Below are 24,140 nucleotides of genomic sequence, written 5' to 3' on the forward strand. Positions count from 1 at the left end.
ACTAAATTATGCAATCTTCTCAGTACATTCTGAAAAGCACATTACACCTTTACTTGGCTCAATGACATGTTCTAATTCCTAGGAGAAGAATGTGCAGATATTCTAGTTCATCAAACAAATTTTCCTCACTAAAACAACTCAAAGCTCAGAGGAGCGAACAGTCTAAACTGATCATTATTCTGGAGCCCAGATAGTTTTCATCTCTAAAAGGAACTCTAAATACTACTTAAATCTCAAATTCAACTTCTAACTAGAAAAATGAAAAAACAAACTTAGAAGAGGGCACAAAGCTTTTGCTGTGACCATGATACATACTTTAAAACTTGAATACCTTGACAGATAAGCAGAGTTATCACAAAGACCGAATGGGGATAGGGTCTACAACCAGACATGAGACATCTGAGTGCTGTGGTAAAGCTGCAAGCCAAACATGAAGAACGCAAGGAAGCACCATCCAGGGCAATTAACTCAAGATATTTCTATTTTTCCTGCTTGGTTATAGGTGCATTATAAACATTTAAGTCTTAAGACTGATTTAGGGGAAAACACTTAAATGTTTATAAACAGGCAATAAAAGCAGCAGTAGAGTCTGACAATTAGAGCACTAAAAAAGCCACATTATTATTAAGTTTGACACAACTCATGAGCAAAATAACCTAGAGTTAAAGGCAAGGCATATATCTAAATCAGCTCCTCTGTCAAAATAACTATTCCATACTCCCCCAACCAGACAAATGACAAAAGCTTCTAAGTAAAGGCTGAATTGTGCAGGGTAAACAACAGCAAAGCAGCATCACTTGGATAAACAACTAGCAACAAAATTAACAATCATTTTCACTTCAAGGCAGATGGCCCCTGAAAGGTGATACTTGCCTCAAAGTCCTAACTGATCAATAGTCAAGGTAACAAAATCATCATCGTCATCATCATCCTCATCATCATCATCCCTTGGGTGAGAAAAGATGCTGAGAAAAGTCTGGACAGGAGTCAGCATAAAGCACTGCTTCCCACTCCAGGAGCCTCAGGAGGTACAGTCTGTCCTTACTCCCAGGCAGCCAAGGCAGAGGCCCACGGCCTAGGCTCAGTTTGTAACATGCCCACTGGTGGTGACTCTCCAAAGAAGTCTCGAGGTCACAAGCGGCAAAACTACAGGGGAAAATCACTGGAAGGACTCAGCTTCAGTGGCAAGACACATCTAGCACCATGGCCTCAAGGCTGATCCAGTGGTTTGCCCACAGCTGCTGCCTCTCCCATTGCCCACTCTTATTACACAACCTACTTCAATCACTGTAACTAGAAATAAAATAGCCAGTCAGTTTGTATTATTTGGAACCCAGAAGCCTGAATGACAAGCTTCACCATTACACAGTCATTATTTCATTTTTGTTAAAATTAAATAATTTCTGAAAATTTGTTGTTCTGTGTTTTGATTTTAATATGAAAATCATTTTCAGTAGGAAATTAGAAATGAACACAATGAAGAAAGTAACATCATTTATAACCCCACCACCTAGACCGAAATACCCACGACCACTTTGGAGCACACTCTTCTAAGCTTTCTTCCAAAATGGACATCTTGACAAGAGAACAAAGCACGAAGGCAGTAAGCAAACTTGTGGTCTACGGAGTCATTAGGCCGGGGCAGCCAGGTAAAGTTATCATCCAATACACTTCTAAGAATGAAGGGGCTTCATTCCACTTCTCCTAATAAGCAAGCCAAAAAACACATATAAATCACAGCCATCCCTGGCAAACCAGAGTGTACAATTGCCCTACATATCTGAATAGTCCAGCCTCCTGATTAGGAAACCCTACTCTAGAAATAGTCCCATTCATCAGAAGAGGCAATGAATTATAAATTCTTCCTATATAGCACAATTTAATCAGTTGTTAAAAAGGGCAACAATAAAATAAACCTTCCTATGTTATAAGCGACCTAAAATTTTTATGAAAAACTTCTCAAACAAAAGCTACAATTTAACATCAGAAAGCACAAAGTATAGATAGCATTCCTTCCTTCCTATTAAGTCAGAAAAAAATGTCATTACAATTTATCTTTGCATAGGTCACTCAAATAAAAATAGAGAGAACAAAGGACATTTTTCCTAAATTATCAAGGTATCACTGAGGCAGTTACATCTAGTCCTTCTCAACCAAAATAATACATCTTTGTTTTCTCCTCCTGTAAGTGGGTCAGAGCCCTTACAAATGCTGGAAGCAGGGAAACAGCCTGAACATCAAAATATATTGTTTCAAACATACTCCTAGGAGCTGACAAGATGTTCTGGGATGAGAGCAAAAAAATGGAGCCATAATTAACAAAATCTGGTTAGACGGAGTCTGACTTAAAAATAATACTCCACAATATAAAGCAACAACAGAAACCCCACTAAAGTATGGAAAATCCAAGTCTAGATTCAAATACAGTGATACATGGTTGATAAGAATAAGAAAGCCAATTCTCTGAGCTTAACATTGATCCTTTTAAACTAGGATCTTCGCAGCAGTGTCAGATTTGGCTTCCTGCCTTTCTCAGAAACTACTTACCTACAGGCTATTTTCTTACCTCTTTTCTCAAAATACTCTATTTTAAAGATGAATCCTGATGAAATTCCCTATCTCCACTGATCAAATTCTACTTACAGAAGAATAACCTCTGGATCAAATACACTGGGCACAACATAAAAGGTCTTACTCTGTTTAGGTTGCTATAACAAAATACCACCGAGTGACTTATAAAAAAGAGAAATTTATTTCTCACAGTTCTGGTGGCTGGAAGTCCAAGAACAATGTGCCGACAGACTGATTCTGGTGAGGGCTGGTTTCCTAGCTCACAGGTGGGGCCTTCCAGCTGTGTCCTCATGGTGGAAGATGCAAGGGGCCTTTCTCAGTCCTCTTTATAAGGGTACTCATCCCACTCATGAGAGCTATGTGTTGGTGATCTAATTGTCTCTCCCAAAAGCCTCACCTCCTAATACCAACACATTGGGGGTTAGGAATTCAATATATGAATTTTAGGGGAACATATTCAGACCATAGCATGGTCAAAAGTAAAACTTATTTTTATCCTTTCATGGAGCAATGGTGAAATAATCGTTCTATCTGGAGGAAGTATGGAATGAAGATACATTAAAACAATTCTTTAAACTGAGTCCTAAGAATACAGAAGAGGTATAGAAATCATGTGATTTATTATGTTTTCTACATATAAACCCTTCCTGGACAGAAATTAGGGGGCAGTGGAGGAGGAGAAGAAAAGGAAAAAAAAAAGTTTTTTTTAATTTTAAAGCCTAACCATAGATTGTAGTTTCAGAAAGTACAAGGAGAAGTGACACCAAACTTTGAACCTCACTTGACTCTAAAAATGGGAAGATCTACAGGTGATGAGAAAGAATTGGACTTTGAAATGGCAACTTTTACCATCAATTTTTTTCTGTTATGTTGCATATTAAATATGCTCAATTTATTATGGGCCTTCAATTTCCACAAATAAAATACCCGTCCAGTATGTACTGAAATACCTATCTGCTAAATATTTATAAAGTAACCTTTGTCAGTACTATGCCAGTTCACAGCCTGCAATGTTTTATTGTTATTATTCTGACTTCATTTGCCTGTTTTTTAAAGAATGTTCCAGTATCATTTTTACAAAATTGGAGGAAGGGATTGAAAGCAAAAAGATGTAAGAACTCTTAAGTGAAAGCACAGAAATGGTGTCAGAAAATAAAATAAATTAGCTTTAAAAGGGGCTGCATGGTAAGAAAAGGATGTAAACTTTTTAAATGTTGTTTCTAAGGAACTCTAATTTTGATGCCAAAATTAGATGGTGACATATTGAGGTATATAACAGGACTGTAAAGCTAAATTTAGATGTTCCTTCTTTAAAGCATCCGCCAGCTCCTAGACCACTTATTGAATAGGTATCTTGTGCTAAACAGTTATGTACATTATTTCAGTTAAAGCTCAAAATGTGTATGCATTATAGAGAAACTGGACTCCAGAGAAGGACACCTATTTGCCCTAGGTAAACATCAGTGACCAAGTTCATATGAAAATCCTGCCTGACTCCAAAGCATGTGATCATTCCTCTAAATCAAGTTGTCCCTCATACCATCCACCCCTCTTCAGCATCTACTTTACATGCACTGTCCCCTTAAATCCTCACAACCCTATGTGACGTGAGCATTATCATCTTTATTATAAGGATAAGGAAAACTAGCACGATGAGGTTAGGCAACTTTCCAGAATTTAGCTTCTGGTCTCTGGCTCCAAAGCCCATATATTCTATCCAATATATTTTGCTGCTTTCAGCTCTAACAATTTACAAATTTATCATCACGCAACAATCTATTCCTTTACAGGAAACCATGATTCTGTGCAGGAAGATCGAGTCAGACGTGATATTTCATTACCAGCCCAACTCTCATCTTTCTCCCTTCACACGTTCCACATCACCTCTCCTCCCAGCAAAATGACCAGACATCTTCTCATAGATTGGCATTACTATCAGCTACTCCCCCTACCACACCTATAGATGACCATAAACGATGAAGAAAAGTAGGAGGAAATGTTCCTACCAAGAAAAGGTCATTGGGGCCACTTTTACAGTCTGCCATATTCTACCTGATAATCTTACTCCAACAAGCCCAAGAATCAGGTCAAATTCAATACATATTTAAAATAAAAATTTAAATATTCCCATTGTCATTTTGATCTTATGTCATTATCAGCTGGTTGACGGCAGGCAACATTTCTAAGTCTGTGACTTCATCTATAAAATGAATATGATATCAAATGACCCTTCAACCTTAGAGCTCTAAGTTAATCTAACATACATCCCCTCTTCCTTTGCGAGAAAGCAGCTGAAAATTTGGCAGGGTGCAGTGGCTCATGCCAGTAATCCCAGAACTTTGGGAGGCTGAGGCGGGTGGAATGCTTGAGGTCAAGAGCTCAAGGCCAGCCTCGCCAACATGGTGAAACCCCATCTCTACTAAAAATACAAAAGTTATCCGGGGGTGGTGGTGCACACCTGTATTCCCAGCTACTCGGGAGGCTGAGGCAGGAGAATCGCTTGAACCTGGGAGGCAGAGGTAGGAGAATCGCTTGAACCTGGGAGGCAGAGGTTGCAGTGAGCCAAGATCACCCCACTGCACTCCAGTCTGGCAAAAGGGTGAGGTTCCATCTCAATAAATAAATAAATAAATAAAAAGCAGCTGGAAATGTATAAGCAAAGGCAGATAAAACTCGACAGTAAGTAAAGCAAGTGATCATTATTAGGTTCTGCAATATACACAAGGACCTACTCAGAGGCAGGTGTGCATGCACACATGTCTAATCTGAAACAAGTGACAAAAACAATCTAGAGTTTATTCTTGCCAACCTGAAATGAATCACCTATTTTTACCTCATCTGCATTCAAGGGGGCCCAGACTGATCCAAAAGAGCCAATGAACCATGCTCACCATTGAGTCTCGAGGCAAGCCAGATCTCCAATCCTTAAAGTGACCTCTGGCTTGACTGCAGCTATCAACTGAACATGAGGAATGGAAAGCTACAAAAGCCTAAAGCTTACCACAGAAGTAGCATTTCAAATATAAATCTACTTCTGTATTTTATTAATTCTGGTAGAAGGTGAGGCCAGGGCTCAAAAAGCCTGGATATCTTAACATTCTAATCGTTTTTTATTCTTCTTCCTTTTTAGAGACACGGTCTCACTCTGTCACCCAGGCTGGGGTACACTAACTCACCGTAGACTCCAACTCCTGGGCTCAAGTGATCCTCTCACCTCAGCCTCCACAGTAGCTGGGACTCCAGGCCCGCTACCATCCCAGCTACTTTTTCTTTTATTATCTGGGTAGATAAGGGGAATCCCTATGTTCCCCAGGCTTGTCTTAAACTCCTGGCTTCAAGCAATCCTTCCCCATCGGCCTCCCAAAGTGCAGGGATTACTTCCATGTGAGCCAATGCACCCCGCCTACATTCTAATCTTAATTCTGTAAATCTAGATGATGACACTTCACAGTTGAGGAGTCTGAGATAGGATCAAAGGTGGCAAGATTACAATTAAAATCCTAAAGTCATTTGTAATCCCAACACTTTGGGAGGACAATGCAGACAGATCACCTGAGGTCAGGAGTTCAAGACTAGTCTGGCCGACATGGTGAAACCCTAGCTCTACTAAAAATACACAAATTAGCCGGGCGTGGTAGTGCATGCCTTGAACCCAGGAGGTGGAGGTTGCAGTGAGCCAAGACCGCACCATTGCACTCCAGTCTGGGTAACAGAGAGAGACTCCACCTCAAAAAAAAAAAAACAAAAAAAACACATGCCAAGCAATCTCAAATAACGAACGGTAAATTTAGGGCTGTGAAGAAAGTTGAGAATTACAATAGACTGAATTTGCAGCAAGACAAAAAAAATTTTAATTTCAGTTACAAAGATGTTATTATCTCTAAACCATAACACAATAAGAATCTGCAGCTCAGCAGATTACCTAAATTCACACGTGAGAAGTGGAATGAACAAAATTTACCAGTCCAATCCAGAGACCTTTGTCGGGAATTCTGGCTGCTGCCATCAATAAAATGGAAGAGAAACAGCCAAGGTAACTGAGTTGGAGTCCCAACTCTGCCATTAATAAGATGAGTGTGCCTCCAAGGTTCAGAACTTGTGGGTATTTCAAACATTGAGTGGGAACTTCTAGAAGGAAAGAGTTGCCATAAAGAAGCCCCACGAGGGCTGAAGAGCTGGCAGGGGTAGAGGGCCCAAGTCCCATCCGCTGGTCAGGAGGCTTTTCCAGGCCAACCAAAACCACTGTAGTAGGTGGAGACCCCAATGAGTCCATGAGAACACAGAGAAGTTGGGGTAAAACCGCTATAAAAAGAAACATTTGCAAGGCTGTTCAGAAGGCAGTAAAACAAGAAGATATTGTCCAATATTTCCTATTAAAAAATACAGGGCCGGGCGCGGTGGCTCACGCCTGTAATCCCAGCACTTTGGGAGGCCGAGGCTGGTGGATCATCTGAGGTCAGGAATTCAATACCAGCCTGGCCAACATGGTGAAACCCTGTGTCTACTAAAAATACAAAAATTAGCTGCACATGGTACAAGGCGCGCACCTGTAATCCCAGCTACTCGGGAAGCTGAGGCGGGAGAATCGCTTGAACCCGGGAGGCGGAGCTTGCAGTGAGCTAAGATCGCGCCACTGCACTCCCGCCTAGGCGACAGAACGAGACTCCGTCTCAACAACAATAAAAAAATCCCAGAGTTCCACGAGGCGCCAGCCCCAGCGCGCCAGGACCGCCTTTGGAGAGCAGCAGCCCTGGCTCTGCGCTACCCTATGGCCGTGGGCCTCAACAAGGACCAAAAGGTGACCAAGAACGTGAGCGAGCCCAGGCACAGCCGCCGCCGCGGGCGTCTGACCAAACACACCAAGTTTGTGCGGGACATGATCCCGGAGGCATGTGGCTTCGCCCCGTACAAGCAGCACGCCAAGGAGTTACTGAAAGGTCTCCAAAGACAAACGGGTCCTCAAGTTCATCAAGAAAAGGGTGTGGGCGCACATCCGCGCCAAGAGGAAGCGGGAGGAGCAGAGCAACGTCCTGGCCGCCATGAGGAAAGCCGCTGCCAAGAAAGACTGAGCCCCCTTCCCTGCCCTCTCCCTGAAATAAAGAACAGCTTGAGAGGAAAAACAAAACAAAACAAACACACACACACACACCTTTTTTTCTTAGTATTTCCTAACCAATTGGGAAAGAAATAAAAATCTTTATTCAAATAAAATTTGTGTCTATAGGCCAAAGAACGTGCTAGGCACCAGAAACGTGAACATGAGACAGTTAAAGCTCCTTGCGTCTAGAGCTAGTGGAGTGAAAAGCACTGAGTCTCAGTACAGAGGTCTAGATGGTGCTCTAGGAGGCAGCAGGACCCTCTGCAGTGGGATGGTAAGGGCAGCGTGCAGGGGACATGGCATCTTCTAGGGGTCCACCAGGCAGAGGGAAGTACACATTATGAAGATAAGAAGGGTAAAAGAGCCAGAAATGGCAGGATCGGTGAGGACTTTAGATAAAGAGGACCACCAGACTGTGAACGACCTGTTTTAAGCTACATTAATGAGTCTCTTTTAGGAATATAATTCTGGGGATGATGCAAAGGGCGGAGGAACAGGAAGAGAGGCTAGTGAACAATATTTGAGGGCAAATGAGGAATGACAGATGAAAGCAGTACAGCGAGTTTTGACGGAAGCATTTGGAGAGGACTTCTGCAAAGAAACCAGTAGGATCTAGTGACCAACTAGATACAGACTACGGGGGAAAATGAGGAGATAAAGTAACTCGGGCTTCTGCATTTAGAAAACACTTTTTTCCCCCTCAAGAGACAAGTTCTCTCTGTTGCCCAGGCTAGAGTGCGGTGGTTATTCACAGGCACAATCTTCGTGCACTATGGCCTTGAACTCCTGGGCTCAAGTGATCCTCCCACCTCAGCTGCCAGAGTAGCCACAACTACAGGCACACATCATCGCACCCAGCTGGAGACACTTTTAAAAATTAAATAGCAGAGTGACAAAATGTTAGAGACAGAAGGGTCATCCCCAGGTCACCGCGAGGCAGGATAAAGCCTGTGGGCCCCACTGTTGTAGACCCTGGCAATTAACAACTAGCATGAGTAGGAAGCCTGGCAGAGAGAGGATAATGGCTCTAGCAGCTGCTGCAAAAAGAAAAGCTGGAAGGTTACATCAGCAAAAATCCTTACTATTTGCTAGAGTAAGATTAGGGAACTTAATTCTATTCTTACATAGACCTTACAAAATTTCTTGTTGCCTTCTACTTTCTTTCAAAGATATTTATGATGTTCATTTAAACACAGACAGAAAGTTACACACAGAGTAATTTCTGTCACCGACCCCAGAACCCCTAAGGACAGCCATAAACCAAAAGGAATATTTATTCCCTCCCCCTCACCCTGCAACATTTTACAAGAAAGAAAACTGAATGAAGCACAGGCCATATGATCTATCTTTCATTATAGATCAGACAAGATAATGAGTTTGGTTTAGGGCCAGTTATATTTGAGATGTCGACAGACATTTAGGTAGTGATGTAAAGTAGACAGCTGGACATATAGATCTGTGGCTCAGAATACAGAGCTACAGATATAAATGTGGTAGTCACCAGCCCACAAATGGTATTAACACCATGGAAACAGATGCAATCATCTTCAAAGAGAATGCAGATGAGAAGAGCAACAGACCTACAACAGTGACACTGAGGAAGGGCCAACATTTAGATAAAACCAACAAAGAAACTGAGAGGTACTGCTTTGGGTTCAACTTCTATCTACTTCTTCACTAATCAAAGACAGAAACCTTTTCTATTAAAGCATATATATGTTTTTTCAGTGCCAAATACTGAAGTATTGGAGTACTGAAGACAATCAACTATAAATTTTAACAATTTCAGTAAGTTGCCAGCAGTTAGTGACAGCAATCTTTCACTTTCCCTGAACTGTCAGAGAGAAATGGATTCCACTTAAGTGACATTTCCCAATAAAGGAAGCTTTTCCCTTTTTGTGAACAGCTCATAGCTCAAATTCTTCCATAGAGCCAGGCAGGTGAGTGAGAAGCACTAAGATTCAGACAGTAAATGCTGGGTCCTAGTTTTACTGGAGTGGGCCTGTGCCTCCTAAGGGCATTCACATTCAGTCTTCTGTAGAGAAAACTTGAGGGCCCTGGTACTTGCGGTACCATGTGACCTAGAAATCCAAACCATGCTTCCATGGGCTTTTTAACGACTGCACAAGGCCACATAGTAACAAACTTTCTTACATTTATCATCTCCAAGGTCTTTTCTCCAGCTATTAACCATTTTTCTCTATATACTAACTAAGTCCTCATAAACTCTGTGTTGTAAAAGAGACAATTCAAAAAATGATCGGTTCTGTGGCTTGGGTAAGTTATCTCACAGCCTCACTTTTTTGTCTGTAAAATAGAGATGATTAATAATATTGTTATGAGGACTAACTGAAAGCGTGCTTGAAGTGAGGTCGTTAATGGTGAGGAAGAGGGGAAGAGAAGGTGAGTAAATGATGATGTCCTTTAAGTACATCACTGATGATCAAAGTGCCAATAATGCCTACACAACTACAAATAACACCGGAGTGCCATACATACCAAAAAACACACACACACATAAACACACACACACACACACACACAGAAGTTATACCTTTTCTTGGTTTTTAATTGTTCAAAGTTTTTAACTATTAACTGAACAAAATATGACAATTAAATGGTACCTAACAAAATGCACCATTAAAAAGAAGAAGTTTAATTCTTGGTATTTTAATTGACTGTATTAACCACCTATTTTTTTTTAAAAAAGTTTTTTATTTTTATAGAGATGGTACCTCACTATGTTGCCCAGGCTGGTTTTGAACTCCTGGGCTTAAGTGATCCTCTTGCCTTGTGACTCCCAAAGTACTGGGATTATAGGGCATGAGCTGTCATGCTCGGCCTTAACAATCTTTTTTTTTTTTTTTTGAGACAGAGTTTCACTCTTGTTGCCCAGGCTGGAGTGCAATGGTGCAACCTCCACCTCCTGGGTTCAAGCGAATCTCCTGCCTCAGCCTCTCGAGTAGCTGGGATTACAGGCATGCACCACTACACCCGATTAATTCTGTATTTTTAGTAGAGAGGGGTTTCTCCATGCTGGTCAGGCTGGTCTCGAACTGCCAACCTCAGGTGATCTGCCCGCCTCGGCCTCCCAAACTGCTGGGATTACAGGTGTGAGCCACTGCGCCCAGTCGGCCTTAACAATCTTTTAAATCATCTCCGGAAAAGGTTGCTACTACTTAAAGGAAGCAAATTTTATAGTCCTAAAAAGTCAGAATCACATTTATATTTAAACACCAGTATCCTAGCCTAAGAAATCACACAGTTCTCTTCAGATAGAAAAGAACTGGATTAGGGGTGGTGGCACAGGTACTTAATTCCAATACTTTCAGAGGATGAGGAAACAAGATTGTTTAAGTCCAGGAATCTGAGAGTAGACTGAGCAACACAGCGAGATGCCATCTTTACAAAAAATTTTTAAAAAAAAAAGTCAGGCATGGTGGTGTGCACCTATAGTCTCAGCTACTTGGGAGGCTGTTGTGGGAGAATCATTTGAGCTCCAGGGTTGAGGCTGCAGTGAGCTATGATCATACCACTACACTCCAGCCTGGTAACAGAGCAAGACCCTACCTCTTAACAAAAAACAAACAAACAAACAAAAAAGATTTGAAACTAAAAATTCAAAGGTTAGGCCGGGCGCAATGGCTCACGCCTGTAATCCCAGCACTTTAGGAGGCCCGAGGCAGGCAGATCACGAGGTCAGGAGATTGAGACCATCCTAGCTAACACGGTGAAACCCCGTCTCTACTAAAAAATACAAAAAAAAATTAGCCGGGCGTGGTGGTGGGCGCCTGGGCTGAGGCAGGAGAACGGCGTGAACCCGGGAGGCAGAGCTTGCAATGAGCCGAGATCGTGCCACTGCACTCCAGCCTGGGTGACAGACCGAGGCTCCATCTCAAAAAAAAAAAAAAAAAAATTCAAAGGTTAAACCAAGCTGGTGTAGGAGAGGGTGGAAAATAACAAAACTGTCAATTCTGTCCACGTGTGCTAGTTGTGTCTGTTCTATTTGATGACCAAGGACATCACACCTCGTCTCTCAGCCTTCTTGAGGCATATAAATGGAAGTGACTGGAGAAAAGACATGAAGAGCACATCCTGTTCCACACATCTGCAGCCTGATGCGGGCCACCTTGTACATATAAACAATGGACATCTTTGTTGTTCAGATATTATACTCTGAGGCATAGGGGTTTGGAGCTCCAAAACATAGCTTTTAGAGCATCTCTAATATTAACTGGTATGTGACATTCTTAAGTCATACACTTACTGGTTTTTTTAATCTACAAAGTGAGAATAAAGCCATCTACATTACTTATCAACAAGGATTTTTTTAAAGAACTAAATAGTGAACAGGAAAATGCTCTGTAAAATGAAAGGCATTTAAGTTATTTCTTCCCTGGCTAGGACACAGCTAGAAGAACAGTACTAGTATAATTTAAAATAATCATTCTTGGTTTTCTTAAAGAACAGAAAAAAAAAACTGGTCAAATTCCTTTGTACTAAGTTCCCAGACTCTAAATGCCTGAATTTCAAATACTGGAAGTTATCAGTTTATAAGAATCCCATCTAGAACCTGAGTTGTATCAATTCACCATTTTGGGCATCAGTTTTTCTATCTAATGTATAAAACAAGGGTGTAAGATGACCCAGACTTCCATGTTCTTTTCTTGCTATCATGCTTTTTCATTCCATTCATCATCCTATATATGCCTGGTCAAAATCAAGCAATAATAGTTAAATGCTTTTGAATAGCAAATAAAAAATATTAAAACGCTGCATCATTCATAAATGAACTTTTAACTTCCAAAACCTCAACTATACTAAAGTTAAAAAAAATAGTAATTCTCAAATGTGGAGATTCCTCCTAATAATCTATTCTTACGCATATGACCTAGAATAAGGATGACATATGATATGTAAATATTTTTCTCATATGAGCTCTTGTTGCCCATGTGCCTCTCAAAGCATGACCATTTCACTGAGCTAAGCGTTATTCTACTGTTAAAAAGTCGTGGCTACTTTGGCCAGGCACAGTGGCTCACGCCTATAATCTCAGCCCTATGGGAGTCCGAGGGAGGTGGATCACCTAAGGTCAGCAGTCAAGACCAGCCTGGCCAACATGGTGAAACCCTGACTCTACTAAAAATACAAAAAATTAGCCAGACATGGTGGCGGGCACCTGTAATCCCAGCTACTCAGGAGGCTGAGGCAGGAGAATCACTTGAACCCAGGAGGCGGAGGGGAGGTTGCAGTGAGCCGAGATGGTGCCATTACACTCCAGCCTGGGCAATGGGAGCAAAACTCTGTCTAAACAAACAAACAAAGAAACAAACAAACATACTTTGTACCACATGCCCTTACATGCAAACAATGCAAGAAAAAATAAAACAAAAACCTGATGTGTTGCATCACTGGACAAAAGTTGGCTGTGTTGGATTTACAGAAGTATGTCATCAGTCACTGTAATTTCACATTTGGAGATATACAGGTTTTCCCTTACATGCATGCAAAACACTAGGCCACTGACTCCTAATAGGGATTTTTAAGTTCGAAATTACAAAATGTACCAAATCACACCAAGGAACTAAATGGAGCCTTGTTCTTAGAAAAAGTTAACTTCAGTAGATCTACTTTAAAAACATTTAAATTGGAAGAATATTTTTTGGAAAATGCTTGACTTGTACTGATCTAAAAGCTCTTCTCCAAATTCATCATGAATATCTGGTCCAAAGAATCGGAAAACCTTTAGTGGTCCCCATAAAACCTGTAATTCCATTAAACAAGTAGATGAACCGCTTTACTACTATGATAATCAGCTCCATTTTTTTCACCAGCTGTTAAATCTTTTCTAGCAACTCTGGGGAGGCAAGGGATAATAACTTTGTTTTTCTTCAGGAGCTAGAGGTACTGCCAAGCAGAGCCTAAACTGCCACTAGGAACATGGCTGATATTAGGGCAGCAAAAGCAACGGAAGCTACTCAGGGGTACATGGCAGTGGAGGAATGAAATGAGGATGAAATGGACACTGCACAACTCATTACACCCAAACACAATTTCTTCATTTGTGTACTTTGAAATAAATACTTACATCTATGTTGAAATGAAGTAACTATAACAGGACAACGCCATAGCAATAAATACATAAATACACCTTTTCCTTCAACAAAAGGCACCCCAAAAAACTGACAGCCCTAAACTGAGGCAAAGGTCACATGTAAAAGATCTGGTGTTTCTTATATCACAGGCACCCAAGGGTTCCTCTAGAGAAGTCTTTCATTTATTCAAACACAGACTGTCAAATTATAACTGATGAATACTCAGTAAGAAAGGAGGCAAGCTTTTTTCTTTTCTTTTTTTAGAGACAGGGTCTCACTATGTTACCCAGGCTGGTCTTGAACTCCTGGGGTCAAGCTATGCTCCTGCCTTGGCCTCCCAAAGTGCTGGGATTACTGGTGTGAGCCACTGTACCCTGCCACAAGCATTTTTTATGAAAAAGACTGGGCTGAACAGCAACAACAAAAATTCTTTCCTCTAAGCTTAATCCCACAAGGCTTCCTTTTCAATAAATGAATATAATAACACCTACCATCATTTAATTGTAAACCTTCCACAGCTCTGCATTAAACAGAGGCTTCTCCTACAGGCTAAAGATTGTCCTGGTCCCAGGAAAAAGATGTCCTTTTTGCATACTGGGCCCAAAGAGTATTTTAATAATCATTAGTAATCACCATGTGGGGGTGTGTCTGGTGAAGGGTACAAGAATTGAAATTTAAATCCAAATTTGGGGGTTTTGTATTTTTTGTAAGCTCTAGCTAGACTGAATGGTAACAACAAACTGAGGCTAAATTCAGTGTCGTGGCTTGAGGGGGAAGAAGGAGCTGACTACCATCATAAACCATAATTTCTCTACTGACCTTTATCTCTTTTATCAGACAACACAGAGTTCATCTATATTAATTTATCTTTCCCTTTAAAACTGAACATTTAAGAAACTACACTCCTTTTACTTTACGACTGTTTTATGTTAGTAGAACATTAAAAAGAGGATATAACACCAGGCAAGTAATATGATGGCAGATAACTGAATATTTTTCTCCTTAAATGATGACAGAAAATTAAGCAGCTCCTTAAAATAAAAAATGCTCAAAATAACTTTATACAAGGACAAATAACTGAGTGCAGTTTCCTTTAAATTACTAATTTGAGTTACAATGAAGGAAATAAACTCTTACCTGTAAAATATAATACTGTCAGCACAGAAAGGGCAAAAGAATTTTAAAAAAACAAAAACAGAGTAGGGTGGAGCTTAGGAAACAAAGGGCAAAAGGAAGCAATATTCGTTTAGGAACTAAAGAACAATAAAGGAAACAATCTTCATTTCTAAATTTAAAAAGAAAGGTTAAAATAACAGTTCACTGGCATTCTCATCTGAAAAGAAAAAGTTGAGTGGTTTTTGAATTTTAAAATTAGGTAAAATTAAAAATTTAATCCTTCAATCATATTAGCCACATTTAAAATGCTCATAGGTTTTACCGATATTATACTATCTTCCATCAGTGGAAGATAGACTGCCCAGAAATTCCACTTAGGCAGCACTGGCCTAAGTATTTTAAACAATTTATAGAAATGATACTTTATATATCCATTGAGTAAGAATTTCTGCAACAAAATGATTAGTGAAACATTCCAATTATCATCTTTTTTTTTTTCTTTTTTTTCTTTTTTTGAGACAGAGTCTCCCTCTGTTGCCCAGGCTGGAGCCCAGTAGTGTGATCTCAGCTCACTGCAACCTCCTGTCTCCCGGGTTCAAGAAATTCTCATGCCTCAGCCTCCCGAGAAACTGGGACTACAGGCACGCACCACCACGTCTGGCTAATTCTTGCATTTTTAGTAGAGACAAGGTTTCATCATGTTGGCCAGGCTGGTCTCAAACTCCTGACCTCAGGGGATCTGCCCGCCTCAGCCTCCCAAAGTCCTGGGATTACAGGCGTGAGCCACCGCGCCCGACCCAAGTTAGTATCTTTAAGTTAGGATTTCTTTAATCATAATTAACTGCGTAAAACCTAGGAAAAAAATACGTAAGATTTAACAGGTCAATCACCTGTCTTTAGAAAGAAGCACCTCTAACTATGGTACTCCATTTCGATGTTTAATACCACCAGTGTCAAGGAATTCATCCACTCTCTGTCACTCATTGTAAATGCTGCCATAATATTCCCACCAATTTCCAGAACAGATGAATAATATCTTGCTGCAAAGTCTACAGCATATCTTACAGCCTTCCATGCTAGGGGGAAAAATATATTTCTTTAGACTTTCTTTAAAAGACCTTACTTCATGCCCACAGGAAAATGTGCATGTATTATCTACAAACATCCTTGCTAAAACCTTTCAATGGCTCTTGGTAAACGTCAGCATAAAATTCAAAGACCTTTCTTTGCCACCTGGTCACTATATACCCCTCTCATCTATTTTCCCATCCTCTCCTCCATCTCTTTTCCCGCTTATGCAAGTATTTAGAGTTTCAAGATGGTGCCACAATGTTTCATTTCACCCTGATTTCTCAGATGCTGTTTCCTGGAATACTATTTAGACTAGATCCAAGCCATCCTGAGACTACACAGAGAGCACGCCCCTGTCCCCCACAAAAGTAATTCAAACTCCAGAAAGAAAAATGAAAAGGTCTTGACCAAAAAGGTGATTACATTTTAGAACTGTCTTAGAAGGGGAACAAAATTAAGTAGTAATTTTATTGTAGTGCAACAAAATTAAGTCATTGAAAATATATTGAGCAACCAATCACGAGGCCATGGTTGAAAAGGTAAGGTTAGAGAATCTTAATTCCTGTACATCCTTATTTAAAAAACAAACAAACAAAAAAAACAAGCCAGCCATCTGTGTTGAATGTTTTGTCACCTGTTTAGAGAGGCTTGAATCACGTAACTTCTTGAAATCCTTACAAAATTTAGATTCATTAGCATAAATAGAATACCCAAATTTTCTCAGTGACTATGTCACTTAACTGCTAACATCTTATCAATGGCTCATTTAGCTGTTTCGTAAATGCTTGACTGAATATAAGAATCTATTGATGAATCTTTTACCTCGTTACAGCTGATTTTACTGATCTTTGACTTACCCACACCCAATTAACACAGAAAGTACCACAATAATACTTAACTTTTACTAGAGTAAAGACCTAAAGAACAGAGACTAGTAGGTCAACACTATCTGGAATATTCTTCAATGTCATCTATACGACATTCAAAAAGAGGCTGTTTTGAGAATTTCAAGTGAGGGTGTAAGTTAAAAGGTTCTCTTATACACTGCCAATGACAACGTAAAGGTGTATCTTTCTGAAAAACAAACACTCCTTTATCAAGAGCCTTACAAATTGGCTTCACAAGTGATTCCATTTCTAAGACTCAATCAATAAAATTATGTACATCCATCCATATCATGAACTCAGTTCTATGCAACCTTTATAAATGATACTATAGATGATTATTTAATAACATAAGAAAATTTGCATATGTTAAGTATAAAATGCCAGTTTGAAAATCATTTCTCAGTATGATACTGGATTATACGGTTGGTGATGATGTTATCGTTAAAGTACATCTGCTTGTTTTTTTGTTGTTGTTGTTGTTATTGTTGTTGTTGTTTTGAGACAGAGTCTCGCCCCGTCACCCAGGCTGGAGTGCAGTGGTGTGGTCTTGGCTCGCTGTAGCCTTTGCCTACTGGGTTCAAACAATTCTCCTGCCTCAGCCTCCTGAGGAGGTGGGATTACAGGTGTACACCACCACACCCAGCTAATTTTTGTATTTTTAGTAGAGATGGGGTTTCACCATGTTGGCCAGGCTGGTCTTGAACTCCCGACCTCAGATGATCCACCCGCCTCGGCCTCCCAAAGTGCTGGGATTACAGGCATGAGCCACTGCATCTGGCCCATCTGCTTTTTATAGATCTTAGACGAAAACAAAAAATTGGCCAGAAAAAATTAATCATGGTGACTGAACTTTAATGATTAACAGCTCAGTGCCTTATCATCATTTTATCTGAAATTTCTAAAATAAATAAGCATTTAAGATATGTAGGAAAAAAGTTATGCTAAAATGATAATTAAGTTAGAGGAAAATGTTTGGTTCTACTGGGGAAACTAATATTGTTTCTTCTTATAGATGAAAAGAGCAATGTTAATCATTTCCTTAGTATGGCTGTCAAGAAGCTTAAAGCCAATTTTGTTAGTCACCTTTACTAGTTGCACAGCAAATACCCGTATCTGCGTGTGCATCTGACTATCCTCCATCATAACCTTCTACTGTGACCTGCATTTTCTCTGACCCCCTTTTTTCTACTGCATTATAGGTAGTTATCAAACTAGTCTCAATATATTTCCTGGGGGGAGGGTAGGTGAAGGGAGGAAAAGACAGATGGAAAAGAAGGAAAAGGGAAAGGCGGGGAATAATGAGGTGGCAGTTTTGAAAACAGAACATTTTTCTACCTCCACCATTTTCAGATTATTTATAAAGCTTAAGTTCTACCATAGTGGGTACATAAATATTTACAGAACAAATCAATGATATCCAAGTTGAGAAACGCACATCTAGGCCAGGCACAGTGACTCTTGCCTGTAATCCCAGCACTTTGGGAGGCTGAGGCGGGCAGATCACCTGAGGTCAGGAGTTCAAGACCAGCCTGGCCAACATGGTGAAACCCTTTCTCTACTAAAAATACAAAAATTAGCTGGACGTGCTGGTGGGCACCTGTAATCCCAGCTACTCAGGAGGTTGAGGCAGGAGACTTGCTTGAACCTGGGAGGCAGAGGTTGCAATGAGTCAAGATTGCACTCCAGCCTGGGCGATAGTGTGAGTCCATCTCAAATTGAAAAAAAAAAAAAGAGAGAGAGAGAACAAGAAAAATGCACATCTGTCAGGGCTCTTCCTATTCCATACAGTTAATACCTTATTGAATTTTGTAATGTTATTTTAGTATGGCTATTAGAGCAGTGATCTGCAGTGTTTGGCATGCCTCAAATGTCAGAAAAATCCAGAGACACACCTGTGAGCATCAAGATAATTTTACCTCCATTATTTCAATCTACAGCTAATGCTTAGTAATCACAGTATTTAAAAATCCCCTACAATAAGTCTGCACAAGTCTGTGGCTCACAAATTGAGAATCAATGTGCTATAGCACAGAAGAAAAATATTTACCATAGGCTGAATCTGAAGAGTAGATACTCTTATTGTTAAGGCTGTTTTGAGTTACTGTTTTGTTTCTAACTTGCACCATTATGTATGTATGTACGTACGTATGTATGTATTTTTAGAGACAGAGTCTCACTCTGTCACCCAGGCTGGAGTGCGATGGTGCGATCACAGCTCACTGTAACCTCAAACTCCCAGGCTCAAGACATCCTCTCACCGCAGCCTCCTGAATTGTTGGGACTACAGGTACACATCACCATGCCCAACTTATTTTTAAATTGTTTTGTAGAGACGGGGGTCTTGGTATGTTGCATGGGTTGGTTTTGAACTCCTGGCCTCAAGCAATCCTCCCACTCTGGCCTCCCAAAGCACTTGGATTACAGGAATGAGCCATTGTGCTCAGCCACACAAGCATTTAAAATGAAGGGATTTGACATAAAAATCCAAATGTTCAACTTGTAAAAAAAATCACAAGAGCAGGCAAAACTTGCCCGGTATTTCTACATGGCAGCAATCAGCAAGAGAGCCGATCAGCACCCACATCTAGATGGTGTCATCATCTCCAGTTTCTGTGCTCCCCACCTGGCTGTAGCCACTCATTGGACATACTCTTGGTAAGCAACTGTGTTTGTAACCTCTTTACCATACCACTCATCTTTTAAAGTAAGTTTCCCAGAAGTGCAATTATTAGTTATGTGCAATTCTTTCTAAGGAGTGCCAAAAGCTACTCACTGTAGTGTTGTCCATTAGAGTACTTAGCACTGCATGTCCAAGAAACAGAACAAATTATGCCAGGGGCCAGCCACCCACGAGTGTGTCTTCCATGCAAGGTTTGTACACTGATATTCTGTACAAAACCTACATTTCTGTGCTGGCTTTGTGGCTCCCTGATTTCCAAATTACTAAGTGGCTAGTGCATAGCAGCTGCTGAAAAAAATGCTGGGTGGATGGATAACAAATAAAATCTACTAAAATTAGTCTTAATTTCTTCCAGCCCCAGTACATAAAAGATTGTTACAAAAGGAATCTGCACTATGACTGTTGAAAGTAGAGTTTTTATTGTTGCTATTGTTATTATAATAGCTGCTCACATTTGTTCAGAACCTCCCTGATAAATTCATCATAATCTACATTGCTGGAACAGAAGAGGATCCCAAAGAGAAGAGGAAGTGCCACTGCTGACATGCAAAATTATCTTAGGTGATACTTGAAACCTGGTATTGAATTACACTGAATCAAATACTGAGGAAGTTATTCCTTTTCCAAGGTTCTTTCAATCTGTCTGGGTGTATGAGAACAACTCTCACTTTGGTGCTAACACATATTTATGTCCCTTTATGACACTTGCAAATTTAACTTCCCTTGTAAACACAGAGAGCATATGGCTCAGGCTTGGAGCCTTTATCAGACAACAGAATCTAGACAGGGTTTAACAGTCATTTTTTTTTTTTAAGGCAAACGATACAGGTTCTCTATTGCTGGTGGAGATACAAAGATTCCTTTTTAAAGAAAATTAAGCTTTAAAAAGCATTAAAAGGTTTTACATTTATTTTAAGAAATTTAAAAATAAAAAAGAATGGCCGGGTGCGTGGCTCACACCTGTAAACCCAGCACATTGGGAGTCCGAGGCAGGCAGATCAAGAGGTCAGGAGACTGAGACCATCCTAACACAGTGAAACCCCGTCTCTACTAAAAATACAAAAAGTTAGCCAGGCGTGGTGGCACGCGCCTGTAGTCCCAGCTACTCTGGAGGGGGAGGCAGGATAATTGCTTGAACCCAGGAGACAGTTGCAGTGAGCTGAGATCGTGCCACTGCGCTCCATCGTGGGTGACAGAGCAAGACTCCATCTCCAAAAACAAAAAAAAAAAGGAAAGCATGATATGAGGCCAGGTGCGGTGGATCACGCCTGTAATCCCAGCACTTCGGGAGGCCGAGGCAGGCGGATCACGAGGTCCAGAGTTCTACACCAGCCTGACCAATATGATGAAGCCCCATCTCTACTAAAAATACAAAAATTAGCCAGGCGTGGTGGCATGCACCTGTAATCTCAGCTACTCGGGAGGCTGAGACAGGAGAATTGCTTGAACCCGGGAGGCAGAGGTAATAGTGAGCCGACATCATGCCATTGCACTCCAACCTGGGTAACAAGAGCAAAACTCGGTCTCAAAAAAAAAAAAAGAAAGAAAGAAAGAAAGCACAGTGTGGAGTGCAAATGTGACAAAAAAACACCAAGGTGATACACAAAATACTAATATTTGGGATGTAAATGACCATGTTTTATGTTTATCAGTCCAGCATCATCATGATACCAAAGCCTCGTAGAGACACAACAAAAAAAGAGTATTTTAGGCCAATATCCACGATGAACACTGATGCGAAAATCCTCAGTAAAATACTGGCAAACTGAATCCAGCAGCACATCAAAAAGCTTATCCACCACAATCAACTTGGCTTCACCCCTGGGATGCAAGGCTGGTTCAACATACACAAATCAACAAACGTAATCCATCACATAAAAACAGAACCAACAACAAAAACCAAATGATTATCTCGATAGATGTAGAAAAGGCCTTCAACAAAATTCAACAGCCCTTCATGCTAAAAACGCTCAGTAAACTAGGTATTGATGGAACCTATCTCAAAGTAATAGGAGTTATTTATGACAAACCCACAGCCAATATCATACTGAATGGACAAAAACTGGAAGCATTCCCTTTGAAAACTGGCACAAGACAGGGATGCCCTCTCTCACCACTCCTATTCAACATAGTGTTGGAAGTTCTGGCCAGGGCAATCAGGCAGGAAAAGGAAATAAAGGGTATTCAATTAGGAAAAGAGGAAGTCAAATTGTCTCTGTTTGCAGATGACAGGATTGTATATTTACAAAACCCTATCATCTCAGCCCAAAATCTCCTTAAGCTGATAAGCAACTTCAGCAAAGTCTCAGGATACAAAATCAATGTGCAAAAATCACAAGCATTCCTATACACCAATAACAAACAGAGAGCCAAATCATGAGTGAACTCCCATTCACAATTGCTTCAGAGAGAATAAAATACCTAGGAATCCAACTTACAAGGGATGTGAAGGACCTCTTCAAGGAGACTACAAACATTCCATATTCATGGATAGGAAGAATCAATATCGTGAAAATGGCCACACGGCCTAAGGTAATTTACAGATTCAATGCCATCCCCATCAAGCTACCAATGACTTTCTTCACAGTATTGGGAAAAAAACTACTTTAAAGTTCATATGGAACCAAAAAAGAGCCCGCATTGCCAAGAAAATCCTAAGCAAAAAGAACAAAGCTGGAGGCATCACACTACCTGACTTCAAACTATACTACAAGGCTACAGTAACCAAAACAGCATGGTACTGGTACCAAAACTGAGATATAGACCAATGGAACAGAACAGAGGCCTCAGAAATACCACCACACATCTACAACCATCTAATCTTTGACAAACCTGACAAAAACAAGCAATGGGGAAAGCATTCCCTATTTAATAAATGGTGCTGGGAAAACTGGCTAGCCATATGTAGAAAGCTGAAACTGGATCCCTTCCCTACACCATATACAAAAATTAACTCAAGATGGATGAAAGACTTAAATGTAGGACCTAACACCATAAAAACCCTAGAAGAAAACCTAGGCAATACCATTCAGGACACAGGCATGGGCAAAGACTTCACGACTAAAACACCAAAAGCAATGGCAACAAAAGTCAAAATAGACAAATGGGATCTAATTAAACTAAAGAGCTTCTGCACAGCAAAAGAAACTATCATCAGAGTGAAAAGGCAACCTACAGAATGGGAGAAAAGTTTTACAATCTACCCATCTGACAAAGGGCTAATATCCAGAATCTACCAAGAACTTAAACCAATTTACAAGAAAAAAACAACCCCATCAAAAAGTGGGCAAAGGATATGAACAGACACTTCTCAAAAGAAGACATTTATGCAGCCAAAAGACACATGAAAAAATGCTCATCATCACTGGTCATCAGAGAAATGCAAATCAAAACCACAATGAGATACCATCTCACACCAGTTAGAATGGCGATCATTAAAAAGTCAGGAAACAACAGGTGCTGGAGAGGATGTGGAGAAATAGGAATGCTTTTACACTGTTAGGGGGAGTGTAAATTAGTTCAACCATTGTGGAAGACAGTGTGGCAATTCCTCAAGGATCTAGAACTAGAAATACCATTTGACCCAGCAATCCCATTACTGGGTACATACCCAAAGGACTATAAATCATGCTGCTATAAAGACACATGCACACCTATGTTTATTGTGGCACTATTCACAATAGCAAAGACTTGGAACCAACCCAAATGTCCATCAATGATAGACTGGATTAAGAAAATGTGGCACATGTACATCATGGAATACTATGCAGCCATAAAAAAGGATGAGTTCATGTCCTTTGCAGGGACATGGATGAAACTGGAAACCATCATTCTAAGCAAACTATCACAAGGACAGAAAACCAAACACTGCATGTTCTCACTCATAGGTGGGAGTTTAATAATGAGAACACATGGACACAGGGCGGGGAACATCACACACTGGAGCCTATTGGGGGGTGGGGGACTGGGGGAGGGACAGCATTAGCAGAAATACCTAATGTAAATAACGAGTTGATGGGTGCAGGAAACCAATATGGCACATGTATACCTATGTAACAAACCTGCACATTGTGCATATGTACCCTAGAAATTAAAAAAAAAAAAAACAGTATGGAGTGCAAATGTGACCAAAAAACACCAAGGTGATACACAAAATACTAATATTTGGGATGTAAATGACTATGCTTTGATGTTGCCATTTTGGCACAGAGATGGAAAGTGTCCAAATTTAATTTCCATTGTATATTAAATGAAAAATAAATGTAACAATAAGCTGTGCGCTTTTATGGTGACAGAAAAATCTGGCCGGGTGTGGTGGCTCAAGCCTGTAATCCCAGCACTTTGGGAGGCCGAGGTGGGTGGATCACGAGGTCAGGAAATCGAGACCATCCTGGCTGACACTGTGAAACCCCGTCTCTACTAAAAATACAAAAAATTAGCCAGGCATTGTGGCGGGCGCCTGTAGTCCCAGCTACTCAGGAGGCTGAGGCAGGAGAACGGCGTGAACCTGGGAGGCGGAGCTTGCAGTGAGCCGAGATCGCGCCACTGCACTCCAGCCTGGGCGACAGAGCAAGACTCGAGACTCCATCTCAAAAAAAAAAGAAAGAAAAAAGAAAAATCTA

At 40.5% G+C, this 24,140-nt stretch overlaps 1 protein-coding gene and 1 pseudogene across 9 annotated transcripts in view; one reads left to right on the top strand and one right to left on the bottom strand.

Moving 5' to 3' along the window:
* SRPK2 (SRSF protein kinase 2) overlaps window positions 1–24,140 on the bottom strand; it is a 286,551-nt gene that overhangs the window by 122,984 nt on the left and 139,427 nt on the right. The window lies entirely within an intron of this gene.
* LOC106634990 (large ribosomal subunit protein eL36-like) lies at window positions 1,568–18,553 on the top strand (annotated as a pseudogene).

Source organism: Pan paniscus, chromosome 6 (assembly GCF_029289425.2).
Source record: "Pan paniscus chromosome 6, NHGRI_mPanPan1-v2.0_pri, whole genome shotgun sequence".
In the NCBI taxonomy this organism is placed as follows: domain Eukaryota; kingdom Metazoa; phylum Chordata; class Mammalia; order Primates; family Hominidae; genus Pan; species Pan paniscus.